General features: G+C 50.4%; 1 non-coding gene across 1 annotated transcript; it reads left to right on the forward strand.

Annotated features, from left to right (window-relative positions):
• The first annotated feature begins 369 nt into the window (after positions 1-369).
• On the forward strand, positions 370-442 carry TRNAR-UCG. Its single transcript has one exon. It is a non-coding gene; the product is annotated as a tRNA-Arg (tRNA).
• The last annotated feature ends 15817 nt before the right edge of the window (positions 443-16259 follow it).

The raw sequence follows: 16259 nt of genomic DNA on the forward strand, positions 1-16259 counted from the left end.
GGCTCCCGACCCCAGGCCCACGGAGCGGCGTCTCCCTCCGCACGGCCTACGCAGCCTCGGGGTGGCGTGTGGCCTCCACCCGACCAGTCCGCCTCGCTGGCAGCCGCAACTTCCCGTCTGCTCTCGGCTCAGTCCCCGCGGCTACCCGAGAGGCAGGCGGGAGACTCCCGGCGCGACCAATAAGAGCGCCGCAAGTGGACCGGTCCGTCCGCAGGGGGGAGAGGGAGACTTCCGGGTGGGCTCTCCCTGCAGTACCCTGGTAGCCAAAATACAACCTCCCCTGCCCAGGAACAAATGGATTGGTCCCAGGCAAGCCGGTGGGCGGTAATACTACTTTTCAGATTGTCCTAAGAACGCTAGGCGTCGGGCGGCCGCGTGGCCTAATGGATAAGGCGTCTGACTTCGGATCAGAAGATTGCAGGTTCGAGTCCTGCCGCGGTCGCAGAGGGTCCGCTTACAATTTTTAGCCTATTCCTCCTTAGGAAGGCAGCGTCGCGACCCGCGTTTCACCCCACATCTAGACCTGGGAACGCCGGGATTCTCAGAAGTAGCGGCTCCCTCGGATCACGTCCCTATGAAGTTACTCACCTACGTGTCACAGACCCCGGGGCACGTCTCTAAATTGCACCACCAGCCGCGCGTACCCGCGGTGGAGGAGGATGTAGAGCGAAGGGCATCGTTTAGGGAAATCCTAATTCACACTCGATTGGTTTGTGGGAATGAGAGGGTTCGCAGTTGGAAGGGAGACGCGTCCTCCCCCAGCCGCGTGCTCCAAACATACTGCCTTTTGGGGAACCCGAATCTGCGGTCCGGTCGTCAGCCCCCCGCCCGAGCGCCTGGGGAGCCTTCCAGTCTTTTCTGTCTCCCGCCTCCTCATCCACCTCTTCTTGCTCCACGGGCTGCAGCCGCTCTGCTTTCGGTGCCCGTTGGTCCTTGGTCCATAGACCGTAAAGTACCTGGAGGAATGAGGCCCTCGTGAATAACTAGAGCCTGAGGCTTGGAGCTCTGAGAGCAGCTGCGCCGATTTAAGGTCATGGGAGATTTGAGGTCGACCTGAGCTCAAAGAGCTGATTAAGGACCACATTCTGGCCTCGCTGGAAGTCAGTCCCCACCTTCCAGCCTGTGCATGCGTGGGGACACCCTGAACGTATTTGACAAACTGACAGGCCGCTCCCAGCCTCCTCCTGTTGCCCCCAGAGAGACAGCGAGAAGCCCCAGACCAAGGCTTGGGAAGGCAGGACTGAGCCTTGATTTTTCCATACATTTCCCCTTTATTTTTAAGTATGAGATATTTTTCATATACTGTTCTAGGTATGTTTAATATACACACAAATGTTTGGTTTATTTTGTTTTTCTTTAGGCAAAAAAAAAAAATACATTCAGTCAACTGAAAATCCACTGTATCATAATCTGTTTGTTGTTGGGTTTGTTTGGTTGTTGTTAGTTTTCACTTAATCTTATAACTGTTCACATTTTTGCAAAATGCTGGGAGGGGATCTCAGCTTAAATCAGGGAGTCCCTGAATGGGGAAAATGCTTGCCTTATTACTCCTAATCTCCTAGTGCAATCAAGCTTCTCCTTCAATTGTCACGTTAGGTGACCAGGCACAATCCTAGAAGCAGCACCTGAGACTTTTTTCCCAATAACAATCACAGATCTTTTCATAACACATTCCAATTGCTGTAGATTTTTCCAAATATCTGCCCTTCAAATTAACAGTGTCACTGGGTCACTGCCGGACCTTGTTGTTTAATGAGTTAATTAAAAAATATATGGGGCGCCTGGGTGGCTCAGTGGGCTAAGCCTCTGCCTTCAGCTCAGGTCATGATCCCAGGGTCCTGGGATGGAGCCCCGAATCTGGCTCTCTGCTCAGTGGGGAGTCTGCTTCCCCCTCTCTCTCTGCCTGCCTCTCTGCCTACTTGAGATCTCCGTCTGTCAAATAAATAAAATCTTTTAAAAAATTAAATTTAAAAAATAAAAAAAAACGTATTACCTATTTTTTCTAATATTTCATTATCTTTGGTTTCTTTTGTAATCCTATGTGTTTTGTGCATTTAAAAACCTTATTCTAAGAAGGCATCTATGGCACACACACAAAGCTAAGAACGGACCCCTGGCCCAACCAAATGTCATTTCCAGGGGATAGTGTTTGTTGGGTCTGCCTGGTCTCCACTGGGAGAACAACGCTCCCCTTACGTTCAATGGCATGAAATAGTCATGAAGATGCCTGCCCCTCTCACAAGGCTAATTCAGGCCAGTCTGGTGCCCTCACCCTGGAATTAAAATCTTTAGCAAGGACAGAAATGGTCTTCGCAGATTCCTATGAGGGAGGGGACCCAGAGGCATGAGCCCTTCCTGCCGAGCTGCCCTGTTTCCAGGACCCAGTTCCCCGACCTTCCCTCTCTCCCTTGCTGGGAACTCTCTCACATCCTTCTAGAAAAGTCTGTCCTGCTGGTAATATCTGAGAAACCAAATACATTTTCCCACAATTTCCTGGACTTCTCTTTCCACACAGCAAAAGACAAAGTTCATCAGAAGCCCCTTCCTAAAGGAAAACACTGTATACTTTCTTCCAAAGCATGTACCTCAGTTGTAACAAATGCTGAATTTTGAAAACTCTCCCCTTCCAAGACTGCTGTAAATTTCCATGAAGACCGACCTGGTGTCTCATTGTATGTCCTGTTCCAGGGCCAGGCTGGGGCTTAGTAATAACCAGCACTTACTGGATGCCACATCCTGTTCTAAAGGCTGACACAGTCAACTAAATTAATCCTCACACTGACCCTAGGGTCGAGGTGCCGTTATCATCCCCTTTTACCGGTGGGGAAAGTGAGGCACAGAGGTGAAGTGCCTAAAACCCTTCCGCTGGGATTCGAAACCAGGAAGACCTGCTTTATCTCAAGGAACTTGATAACTGCATAATACAGTGAATACCCACTGACTTTGAAAGCCGGGAACCCCTGCTCCAAGGTTGGTACCAGGCACCGGGCTGGGGCCAGGGATGCCGGTTGGTGTGGACTTTACATCACTACTGCTAACAGAGGGACTCCCTCTGAGTGAGGGACTCCTCCAGGTTCCTCTAGTGAGCTTACTTCCTGGTGACCCTTTTCTGTCCTGTTTGCTAAGCCCAGCTTCGGCAGGTTCCATCTCCGAGAGAAAAAAATCTCTCTCCTCTTCCTTTTTCTGAAGAGCAGAATCACTTCGAAACGAGCCAGGCTAAACACCTAGGGTACCATTTCGTTTAATTCTCCTGATCACCTTCTGGTACTATCGGTAACTTGGTACTATCTTCCCAGAGAAGAGGAAGGCTCTGGTAACAAGTGTGAAATTGACTCCCTCACCTAAAAATCACACAGCGAGGAGGGGGCCTGGATCAGAACCCAATCACTTAGGGCGCCTGGGTGGTTCAGTTGTTAAGCGTCTGCCTTTGGCTTAGGTCATGATCTCAGGGTCCTGGAATCGAGCCCCGCCCTGGGCTTCCCGCTCAATGGGAAGTCTGCTTCTCCCTCTCCAACTGCCCCTGCTTCTATTCCCTCTCTCACAGTGTCTCTCTCTGTCAAAAAATAAATAAATAAAATCTTAAAAGAAAAAGGGGGGTGCTTGGGTGGCTCAGTGGATGAAGCCTCTGCCTTTGGCTCAGGGTCATGATCTCAGGGTCCTGGGATCGAGTCCCATATGGGGCTCTCTGCTGAGCGAGTAGCCTGCTTCCCCTCTCTCTGCCTGCTGCTCTGCCTACTTGTGATCTCTCTCTCCTCTCTCTGTCAAATAAATAAATAAAATCTTAAAAACCAAACAAAAACAACAACAACACAAGCACTCTATGATTCCAAAGCCACCGGGCACTTCCGCAAGCCCACTAAACACCCATAGGCAAGAAAGCAAATTTGGGAAAACAGAAAGCCAACCCTGATCATTGGTTTGCCGCCCCACACCAGAGTGATTGGGGTAAGACCTCAGGCCCCTCAGATATTAAGAGTTCTATATGGAAGGGACTGAGATCAATGCCTGGCCCAGAGTAATTGCTCACAAACCAAGGTACGATTATCGTGTCAGTACCTTCATAAAAGTTGTGCCAGGGCTGAGCACCCTGGGGCCCTTGTCCCTGAAATAACCAGACCTGTCCGACTGGGCTTCAGAAGGCAGAAGGCACCACCAATCCCTTTGGAGCTGTTTCTAGCAGAAACATACAGGTAAAGGAGGGCTCCTTCGGGGTCCACTCATGTCCCACTGGGTCTCCATCTTCCACCCGTGGGATCAAACTGGCATGTCTATGAAATTCAGAATGATAATTACTAGGGCTGTTTTCACAATACGCTTCCTTTTTTTTTTTTTTTAAGATTTTATTTATTTATTTGGCAGACAGAGATCACAAGTAGGCAGAGAGGCAGGCAGAGAGTGAGAGGGGGAAGCAGACTCCCAGCTGAGCAGAGAACCCGATGCGGGGCTCGATCCCAGGACCCTGAGATCATGACCTGAGCCGAAGGCAGAGGCTTAACCCACTGAGCCACGCAGGTGCTCCCACAATACACTTCTTAGTTCAGGGGGATACTGGTTCCGTCAGACCTGGGTAGTTTAGGGCCGGAAAAAAAAGAAATGGCTGGAAACGTAAACCATTGTTTCTGTGGATGAGAAGCTCCCTTACAGGAAGGGACTGTGCCCCCTGCGTTTTTGCATCCCTAGCATGGAACCGGTCACAGAGAGGCAGATGCTTGTTGTCCCTACCGCCAATGTCCCTCCTTGGCTCCTGGCCAAGGGCTGAGGAGCTCTTGGTCCCTGTAGCCAGAGAGGGGGCTTACTAACCAAGCAGAGGCAATCAGGCATTCCACCCCAAAATGAACAGTATTTCCTTCCTATCATCAAATAGCCGTGAATGTTGAAATTTCCAATAGCTGGAGCCTCTTTTTGCTTTAGCTAGTTTGGGTTGGATTTTCTGTAACTTATCATGGAAAGAGCTCTCGCTGATTAAGTGTTCCTTAAATATTTGCTGAACAAACGATTGAGCTTCCCCCCCCCCCGCATGTCTTTAGCTACATTTTGCTGAAGTAAATTTCTCCGAGAGGAGACTAGGCTACATAGAAGATTCTTTTTTTTTTTTTTTAATTAGATGGGCTGAACTCTTTTTTTTTTTTAAAGATTTTATTTATTTGACAGACAGAGATCACAAGTAGGCAGAGAGGCAGGCAGAGAGAGAGGAGGAAGCAGGCTCCCCACTGAGCAGAGAACCCGATGCGGGGCTTGATCCCCAGACCCTGGGATCATGACCTGAGCCAAAGGCAGAGGTTTTAACCACTGAGCCATGCAGGTGCTCCTACATAGAAGATTCTTAATTTGCAAACCTTTGTGATTCTGCCTTAGCTCCACCACTATTTATGATACCAGAGGTGTCTCTGACACAGGTAAGTATTTTTAAAGAAAGCTTGAGGGGTACCTGGGTGGTTCAGTCAGTTAAGCGTCTGCCTTTGGCTCAGGTTATGATTCTGGGGTCCTGGGGTTGAGCCCTGTGTTGGGCTCCCCGCTCAGCGGGCTGTTTCTCCCTCTTCCTCTGCCCCTCCCTGCCCACCCCCACCCCCGTTGTGCTCTCTGCCCCTCTCTCAAATAAATAAATAAAATCTTTAAAAAGAAAGAAAAAAAGAAAAAACAACTTGATGTATTTCTACGATACATTGAAAACTATCACATCATACATATAATTTTAACATACACTTACATATGACTGCATCATACATAATTGACATATCAAATACACATTGAATATATCACACATTTTAACTTCACATATAAAATTTCAAAATCACAAATATCAGTAAGAGATTCAACCAGTTCATAAAAATCCATGCCTGAAAACCTGAAAATAAGTTCCTCCATCAGAAGAATGAAACTGAACAGAACAGGACACAGAATGGAGATACTCAGTTAATGAGTTAGTTTCAGAGAAAGTTCTGGGTCAATAAGACAATTTCATTTTTAGGGGCACCTGGGTGGCTCAGTTGTTAAGCATCTGCCTTCGACTCAGGTCATGATCCCAGGGTCCTGCGATCGAGCCCCGCATCGGGCTCTCTGCTCAGTGGGCAGCCTACTTCTCCCTCTCTCTGCCTGCCTCCCTGCCTACTGGTGATCTCTGTCTGTCAAATAAATAAATAAAATCTTTTTTTAAAAATTAAATAAATAAAAGTTTGATATTAATCAGCCTTGAGAATCTCAATCCACCTGTATATGTCACCAGAAAGACAAAAGATACTGACCTGCCTTCTCTAACCCACCTTTGCACGTTTGCACATATGTCACGTACTCAGCAAGTGTGAATTTCAGAAATGAACATGTCTACGAACTACTGAAAACAAAGTCCCCCATAAGGGTGGACCTGTGCCCACGAAGACCCACCCTGGGGACCATGTCATCAGTGTAGTCCGTCCTTCCAGACAGAAAGGCAGAACCCTCAGTTCTTGAGGGATGAGACATCCAGGAGCTCCACGCCCTGGCTGGGGCTGTGTGGCCTGTTTTCTAGCTGCAAAATTTCAAATGCCATGTCCTTACCTATCAGATCCCAGCCAGGCCTGGCAAATGATGCCTTCCATGGGATGAGCAAGGGGGGTCCATTGGAGACAGAAAATAGGTTTCTTTCTTTATTCTTTTTTTTTTTTTTCAGTAAATAGGTTCGTTGCAAATTGTTTGTCCCAAAAGTTGTTTTTTTTTTGAGATTTTATTTATTTATTTGACAGACAGATCACAAGCAGGCAGAGGCAGGCAGAGAGAGAGGGGGAAGCAGGCTCCCCGCCGAGCAGAGAACCCGATGCGGGGCTTGATCCCAGGACCCTGAGATCATGACCTGAGCCGAAGGCAGAGGTTTAACCCACTGAGCCACCCAGGTGCCCCTGTCCCAAAAGTTTTAAGCTCGAAATGTAGGCTGTAGAATGAAAAACAATGGCTATCTCCCAAGAACTTTTGTAGAAATAGTCTTGCTCTCCTGTTAAAAGGGGACAGACCACACCCCACCCCAGGAACAAAAAAGGATTAAGTCTTCCCTTCATCTGGGGGAAAATAACAGTAGGTCTCTGAGAACAGGTGTTTCCAGGAAGGGAGGAGAACATCCCCGCCATCCTGTAACTGGGAGAAAGGAGCTGCCTTATTTTGGCCTTTAATTGTCAGTGTTGCAAGAGAAGATTCTGTCTTTTACCCTCAGGGAAAATGACGAGCAGGTTTGGTAATTGGAAAGTACCATTCAGTTTGGATTAGTCTGGTTATTAATTTATTCCCTGCTTTGTTCCAGAAAGACTTCCAGGTGGTGGAGGTTAGTGGTGATCACATAACCATTATTTTCTGAGCATAAAGCAAGGCAGGAACTCGGGTTGGCATCTGGTGGGGTCAGCAGCCATGGCGTCCTGCCCAGGGGCTCACCAGGGCCTGCCACGCTGTGCTCCCCCAGGAACCTGGCCGTGCTCCCCTAGCCTCAACTGTCTGGACCTGGGGAAAGTACCTGAGCCAAGGTACCCATAGCATTCTGACTGCGACCTCTTTCAAGAAGCGTTGAGAAGGGACCGTGGCCGTCCTTATCTGTGAAGACAAGATGCCTGGGGCCACCAGAGCCACAGCTGCGTCCACGCCAGGTCTCCCCCATCACTCAGAACACCAAGTCTGCAGTTCCGGGCATGGCCTTGACCATGGTGGGGTGGTCACTTTGCTGGAGGGCCAGTTCTGGAGGCCCAGCCGAGAGAGAGCTCACCCTCCAGCCCTTCCAAAGATTTTTAGGTACCTAATTTCCCATTTCAAGTCTCTTTCATATTACAATATCCGGAAAGATCTCTGTTTTCTGAAACCAAACATTGCTTGATACCAGAACCCTCCCCTGGGCTCCATCGCCTTGTGGTATGGATTCCACGTCTCCTCCCCGCCCGCCGTGAGCTCCCTGCGGGCAGGTGCCAGACGCGGCTGGTGTCTCTTACACCCCAGCACCTAGCCCAGTGCCCGCACAAAGGAAGTGCCCTGTCCACAGGTACTGCGTGAGCCAATGACTCTGCCCAGTGGCAATACAGTTTTCCCTCCGCATCCATCATGTCCTTCAGATTTCAAAGCAGGAATGGGGAAACAGTCTGGTTATTTCAAAAAGCAAAAAGAGATGCGATACAGGGCTTTACCCACGTGGGCGAGGACGTTTTGGGGGGTGGCTGAGGGGTGGCTGCCAGAGGTGACTTGCTTCAAGGTCACCCCACCACCACAGCTGTGATCTGGAGCCAGATTCTAGAGGAAAGGAGGCCGCCGTTGCCACGGCTACCGCTGTGGCTGCCACCACAATGAAAGCCAGTGACTGGAGGATGACACACCGAGTTGGGCTGTGACAACAGTCTTGTCAGCCAGAGCTTGCTAGTCTGGGCCAAGACCACAGAAAGATGGTCCCTGACTCTCTTTGGCCTCTCAGATCTCTCCTATGTATCTCACAGGCCCAATATCAATCCCAACCAGAACCCTAGCTGCAAGGGCATCTGGGAAATGTAGTTCTTAGCCTCCTACCCTCTGTAATCCTTAGGGGAACAGAGAAGAGGATGGGAACGGAAGCCAAGTTCTGGCAGACAAGATCTAGCAGACACACCTGGCCCGTTGTATTTGCACCTCTACTATGACATGTGTCGTCTTCTGCCTGGCCCAGGACCTGGGAGGAGGCACATGGCTCACAGCCTCGAGGGAAGGGTTTGGTCTTCAACATCTTGGACCTCCTGGGCCAGGCACAGCATCTGAGAACAAGTGCTCCATCGATGTTTCGAGCCAAGTTCTCCACCCATTTCTGTGGGTTCCCAGGGATTAGGATCCGGGAGAGGGGCTGCCTCGCTCCCCTTAAAAACTGCCAGCAAGCCGCCACCACCCCCTTACCCCTGCTTCCAGAAATGAAGAGGCCAAGGGGGGGGGGGGGGGCGCTGCTGAGCACCAGGACCTGGGACTGGAAGCCCCTCAGCTCAGTGGCCAGCAGCATCTTGGAAAGCAGAGGGTATGGGCTGGCAGGAGGTCCGGCCTGGACAGGGCAGAGGGAGGAAGCTGGGTACCCTGCTGGTGAAGCCTGGTGGCTCTAGACGGGTATGCCCAGGGTGGGGGGCCTGGGCCTAGCATGTTACTGCAGGAGTCCACAGGAAGAGAGGACAGGAGTCCGCTCTCCCTCTTTGGGTCTGCAGAGAGGATCCACGACCCCCAGATGGAAGCAAAGGCCACCGAAATGTGACTAGTATCCAAGAGGCTGGGACCCGAGGCGGACTATGTCACTATGTCAGAGAGAACATCATGGCTTCCCTGACCTGCCAACCTGGGGCTCCTTGCCCATCAACTACAAGTCGGTGGCCTTTGGCTGTTCTGGTTCATCCTCATTCAGTGCCTCATGAGTGGGTCAGCGTGTGTTGGGTCCCCTCAGGAACCCATACCTGGCAGAGGGCAGACCTGGCCCATCCAGTCAAGGTTCTCTAAACTTCTACCAGTCCTGGGTCTGATGGGCTGTGAAGAGACCGGGGCACAGAGAATCAAAGACCCAGCGGGTGGGCAGAAAGGAGAGGGAGGGCCTTGTGGTAGCTGCTGACCTACTCCAGCTCTGCTCAGGAATGGTGGAGGGTCCCCAGGGCCTTCCCCAGGGCGTAACTGGGAGCACACAGTTGGGGAGGGGAGGCTGGGTCCACCGGGGAGCAAGCACCCCCAAGGCCAGATGAGTGTAGCTAACGCTGGCTCTCAGCCAAACCCTGGCCTCATCTCCACCCCAGAAGTCCTAAGGGGTGTGGCCAAGGCTCTATCCCTTGGACGCCATGATGCCTCCAGGGGCTGAAGACACAGATTCCTTGGTTCAATTCTGTTGTAGCTTTTGAATTGTGAGTTGTGAGCTTCTTAACCTGTTCAAAAATAATGTATTAAGCTAAAACTGCATTTAAAAAAGGAAAAAAAGAGGGTCGCCTGGGTGGCTCAGCTGTTAAGCATCCGCCTTCGGCTCAGGTCATAGTCCCAGGGTCCTGGGATGGAGCCCCACATCGGGCTTCCTGCTCGATGGGAAGCCTGCTTCTTCCTCTCCCTCTTCCGCTCCCCCTGCTTATGTTCCCTCTCTCACTGTCTCTCTCTCTCTGTCAAATAAATAAACTAAAAAATCTTGAAAAAAAAATAAAAGGAAAAAAAAACCGAACAGTGATTTTCCCTCTCCAAATATAGTTGACACACTTTCAGGGGCGGGGGGTAATCAGGTCACCATGATTCCTCTGGCAGGCCTGTGTTACTGCTCCCCACCCTCCCCAATGAACTCTCCAGCCTTCTGCAGGTGACCCAAAAGGAGCCACATCTGCCACTTGCAAGGACTGATCTAAGGGTGGCAGGTGGTCCAAATGAGGACCCATCACTCCGTTTGCTTGGGATCCTTTTTTTAGATTATTTATTTACTTATTTATTTTTAAGAGAAAGAGACCATGTGTCTGTGCACAGACACATGAACAGGGCAAGGGTGGGGAGCAGGGGGCAGGGGGCGGGCGGAGGGAGAAGCAGCCTCCCCGAGCTGAGAGCCCAACATGGGACTCGATCCCAGGACCCTGAGATCATGACCTGAGCTGAAGGCAGACACTTCATCGACTGAGCCACCCAGGGGCCCAAGGGATTATTTCAAAGCGGTAGCTAGAGGAGGGGGTCAGGTCTCAAGTCTGGGTGAATGTACAATTAAAACTGCCACAGCCATGCACCTGTGGTGTGGAGAAAGCCAGTCTGATCTGCAGAAAGGAAAGAGAAGGGCCAGACAAGACCCCAATGACATCAGGTTCCTGATGTCCCTTTTCTTGCCGCAGTTTGACAATACGAGCCAATAAATTCCCCTTTTGTCTGCCAAAACTGGTTTGAGTCAGGTTTCTGGTGCTCGTAGCCAAAAGAATTCTAAGGGATTGGACTTACCCTCTGTGAAAGAAAGGGGCTGATGGGTTGGGTCTGTGGGGTGCCAAAGACCTTGCGCCACACACACACACACATACCCCGGTCCCAGTGCCCTGGAGTGAGCCGGGGGTCTGGCCTAACTGTGATTCCCCCAACGCAGAGGCGGAGCGACCTACATACAGACAGTTCCTCTCAAGGTCAGGCAGACTCACTCAGTCTCGGAACATTGCACTCAGGATGTTGGGCCAAAGGAAGGTGAGGCAACTGGCCACCTTCTCCAGCCCTATTCTGATGTTACCCGCCCTGCGGCTGGGCCAGCCAGCTCAGGGGACGTGGGCACACAACCAAAGCCTCCTCTGAGCAGGGAATCAGCGCACATCACGGTGGCTAAACGTCACAAACTCCCTAGAAGGCCATTACTTTCCCATTCTAGAGATGAGGACACTGAGGCCCAGGGCGATCCAGTATGATCTGCTTGAGGTCACCTAGCTTTGGAGCCAGGATTCAAGCTCATTTCCTTCCGAGCCCCCCACTTGGCTGTCCTGCAGGCTCTGCCGCTCTTTGGGGACCCTCCCACCCCCAGGGTGTCAAGGCCAGACCCTCCTGGAAGGAAGAAGAAAATCCGCTCTCTCCCAATGGCTTGGCCACCAGGTAACAAAGGGACGCTCTGCCTTCTCGCTCAGCTCTCAGACCGCAACCCAGCGTTCTTTCGGCAGTTTACTTGGGGCCACAATTTTCCTATCTTGGTGCTTTTTGTGGGTGATTTTGCTGCTTAAAATGACCCCCAGGCATGGTGCTGAAGTGTTCTCTGCTGTGGCTAAGCCCTCCGCTGTGATGCGCCTTATAGAGCAAATACAGAATAGAGAAGCTTCATTCAGAGGTGAGTCATCGTCCTGCTGCCCCAGAGTGCGATGTTAATGAACCAGCAACATCCATTAAATAAGATGTCTTTAGGTAGAAACACACATAAAATGAGCTTCTGTAGTTACGTATGGATCAATTGATAAAGTTGCTGCGACCAGAGGCTCACAGGAACCCAGCCCTTCATTGCCCTAGAACCAAAGGTTCCCCATTTGCTGATTCGGTGCTCTCCTCGACTTTATCCAGCGTGACGTGACTGCCGCGAAAAGGAGAATGGCTGTCCATTCATCTGGAGGGATCACCGCGATACTCAGCTCCATGAAAACTGAAGGTTGCAGAGCCCTGGTTATAGGACGATTCCACCTTTGTTAAAAAACAAAACCCAGGGGGCACCTGGGTGGCTCAGTCACTAAATGTCTGCCTTTGGCTCAGGCCATGATCTCAGGATCCTAGGATCGAGCCCCGCATCCGGCTCCCTGCCCAATGGGAAACCTACTTCTCCCTCTCCCATTCCCCCTGCTTTGGGGGTCTGGAGTGAGCCGGGGGTCTGGGTTCCCTCTCTCACTCGATCTCTCTCTGTCAAATAAGTAAACCAACCAGACAAAAAAAAAAAATGAGCAGAGTTACATATGTGTGTGTGTGTGTGTGTATTATTTTGAGCATTTATCTTTTTAAATTTAAATTCAATTAACTAACATATAGTATATTATTAGTTTCAGAGGAAGAGGTCAGTGACTCATCAGTCTTATATAATACCCTATTGCTCATTCTATCATGAGTCCTCCTTAATGCCCATCACCCAGTTACCTCACCCCTACCGCCCTCCCCTCCAGCAACCCTGTTTGTTTCCTATGATTAAAGAATCTTAGGAGGCACCTGGTGGCTCAGTCAGTTAAGCATCTGCCTTCAGCTCAGGTCATGATCCTAGGGTCCTGGGGTCTGGCTGCGTTGGGCTCCCTGCTCAGTGGGAAGTCTGCTTCTCCCTTTCCCTCTCCTGGTCCCCTTGTTTGTGCTCTCTCACTCTCTCATAAATAAATACATACATACATACATACATACATACATACATAAAATCTTTTTTTTTAAGTCTCTTTTCGTTTGTCTCCCTCTCCAATTTCATCTTGTTTTATTTTGTCCCTCCCTTCCCCTATGATCTTCTGTTTTGCTTCTAAAATTCCACACATAAGTGAGATCATAAGATCGTTGTCTCTTTGATTGACTTATTTTGCTCAGCGTAACACCCTCTAGTTCCATCCACGTCATTGAAAGTATATCCCTCCATTTGTGTTTTCTGGGTTTGTTGGAACATGGAGCAGAGTGGTGGGAGCAACCTGGCTTCCCTGGGCAGAGCCCGGGCGAGCAAGGAGAGGGAGGATGACGAGGTCTTTTCTCTCTCCATAGCTATGTATTGCTATGAGAGGCATGTATAGCTTTTGTCGTTTTTAGAAGTTTCCTCCACCAGAAAAAAGAGTAGGAACTACTGCCTGCTGGAGGCTTTCTTTCTGGGTGGCACCACCGGTGGGTACAGATGGAATGACTGTGACGTTAGTGATCCTTACTCATGCCCCTGACCCCAGCCCCCGCCCTCAGGATTCCCCTGGGGACATCTCACCTGGGTTCCAGGACAAGTGGCATGGTCTGTCGGCCACCGAGGCCTGTCTGAAGGCCGGCAGGCCTCCAGCAGGCACCCCGAGTGTCCGGCTTCTCTCCTGGAGAGATGGAAGGCTGTGATTCTTAATATCCCAGGGAACTTTGAAGGATGGACACGGTGAGGGGTTCAAAGCTGGGCTCTTGGGCACCTGGTGGGCTCAGTCGGTGGAACATGGGACTCCTGATCTCGCGGCCGTGAGTTCAAGCTCCGTGTTGAGCACAAAGATAACTTCATAAAGAAAGACTTTTTTATTTTTTTATTAAGTTTTTTTTTTTAATTTACTTGACAGATAGAGATCACAAGCAGGCAGAGAGGCAGGCAGAGAGGGGCGGGGGGAAGCAGGCTCCCCGCCAAGCAGAGAGCCTGATGCGGGGCTTGATCCCAGGACCCTGGGATCATGACCTGAGCCAAAGGCAGAGGCTTTAACCCACTGAGCCACCCAGGTGCCCCAAAAAAGACTTTTTTAAAAATTAATCAATTAATCAATTCATCAAAGCTAGGTTCTTAATAGTGTGTGACCTTTGATGGGACACTTAAGCTCTCTTGGACTCAGTTTCCTCATCTGTAAGGTGGGAAAATCAATAGTATCTATGCATCAAAGTCAAAGCAAACTGCTTGGTAAGTACCTGACCCCTTGTAAGGACCCTATAAGGGTTAGCTCTTACTGTTGTACCAGGATTTATAAACTTTCAGAAGGTTCCGATGATATCGAGATTTATAAGAAATACTGAATATATTTGGTCCAGGGTTCAGCTCCCAGAGTCCAAAATCCTTGGAATTTGGAACAAAAGCAATGGGAGTGTCTTTTTTCACAATATTTGGTCTCTGGTCCTCAGTTCCTGAGATCACTTCAGAACCATAAAGGTGAACCCAGCAAGTGTCTTGTCATTCATAACAAGCCCCCCTCAACCACAGCTGAGTTTATGCTGATGCGAGGAGTTTTGGAAATCCCCTAAAGAAAGGCGGGTGCTGGTTGCCAGGGGAACCGACCACAACAGAGGGGTGGAACTTTCAGTCCCTCCCCCTGATTTCCTGGGAAATTAGAGATTGACTCAGCCACCAGTGGAAAACGATTTCATCAATTGTGCCTATGTACTGAATCTTACATAAGAAAATCAAACCATAGGGTGCCTGGGTGGCTCAATCGGTTAAGCATCTGACTTTGGCTTAGCTCATGATCCCAGAGTCCTTGGATCGAGTCCCACATGGGGCTCCCTGCTCATCAGGGCGTCTGCTTCTCCCTCTCCCTCTGCCCCTTCCCCGGTTTGTGCTCTCTCTCTCTCTCTCTCCCTCTCCCTCTCAAATAAATAACTAAAATCAATTTAAAAAATCAAATCACTGGGGCGCCTGGGTAGCTCAGTGGGTTAAAGACTCCTCCTCCGGCTCAGGTCATGATCTCAGGCTCCTGGGATCGAGCACCGCATCGGGCTCTCTGCTCAGCAGGGAGCCTGCTTCCCTTCCTCTCTCTCTCTCTGCCTGCCTCTCTGCCTACTTGTGATCTGTATCTGTCAAATAAATAAAATCTTTAAAAAAATTCAAATCATAAAAACCCAAAAGGCTGGTGTTCAGAGAGCTTCCAGGATGGTGAACTGGAACTCTTCCGTGTGCCACTAGGTGGGGCCCCAAACTCCCCAGAGACACAAGGTACTTTGTTCTGGATCTCACCCCATGTATCTCTTCATCTGGCTTTGGTAGTTGCTTTTTTAAAGACTCTATTTATTTGTCAGAGACAGAGAGCGACAGAGAGACAAAGCACAAGCGGGGGAGAGGCAGGCAGAGGGAGAAGCAGACTCCCAGCTGAGCAGGGAGCCCAATGTGGGGCTCGATCCCAGGACCCTGGGATCATGATCTGAGCTGAAGGCAGATGCTTGACCACTGAGCCACCCAGGCACCTCTGATACATAACTTTAATATCCTTTTCATAAGTCAGCAATTTAGTGACTACACTGTGAGCCTCTCTTACAGATTAATCTAACCTAAGGACAGGGTCATGGGAACCTCTGTTTCACGGCCAAATGGTCAGAAGCACAGGTAGCGATCCAGACCTGTGACTGGCATCCGTGGTTAGGGTGGTCTGGAAGGACGGAGCCCTTAACCTATGGAATGGGATGCCATTGGAGAACTGAACTGGTGGTGGTGTGGAGGAAAACCCCTACACACATCAGAATGGGTGATTCGAATCCAGGTTGGTGGGATAGTGGTACGGAGCTGTAGTTCCCGGAGCTAACGTGAAAGTCGCCTTCTGGCTGCGGATCCTAGGAGTTCCCCAGGCCAGCCCAGATGGACTGTCTAATCCCATTTATTTATTATTTTTAAAAGATTTTACTTATTTGTTGGAGAGAGAGCGTGAGCATGAGCAGGAGGGAGGGGCAGAGCGAGAGGGAAAAGCAGACGCCCTGCTGAGCTGGGAGTCTGATGCGGGGCCCGATCCCAGAGATCATGATCCCTGAGATCGTGACCTGAAGTCAGACGCTTAACCAACTGAGCCACCCAGGCGCCCCCGAATGTCATTTAGACCCGGGCTGGCCCTCACCGCTACCCCTCCCGCTGGTAAAAAGAATTCAAACCTTCCACGAACGCGTCACTAGAGATAGTCACTAACACTGCGGTGGGCGTTCTTCCTGATGTTGCTATATTCGTAATGCTCAGTATCTGTGCGCCCACACACCTGCCACTGCAGAGGGATTGCTTTTCCGCGGTCACGCATGACCCTTGCCGCAGTGTTTGTGACCGCCTGGACACTTTGGCCGCTTTCCGCTGACTTCTGGCTTCACGGGGTCTTTCCCGCTCCAGATGGTTTGTGTGGATCCGTGGGCTTTGCTGAGGGGATGACACACTGGTTAGTTAGCAGGGCTGGGAGCCGCCCCTGTGGCACAGG

Source organism: Enhydra lutris, unplaced genomic scaffold (assembly GCF_002288905.1).
Source record: "Enhydra lutris kenyoni isolate GAN:26980312 unplaced genomic scaffold, ASM228890v2 scaffoldscaffold29, whole genome shotgun sequence".
Taxonomy (NCBI): Eukaryota; Metazoa; Chordata; class Mammalia; order Carnivora; family Mustelidae; genus Enhydra; species Enhydra lutris.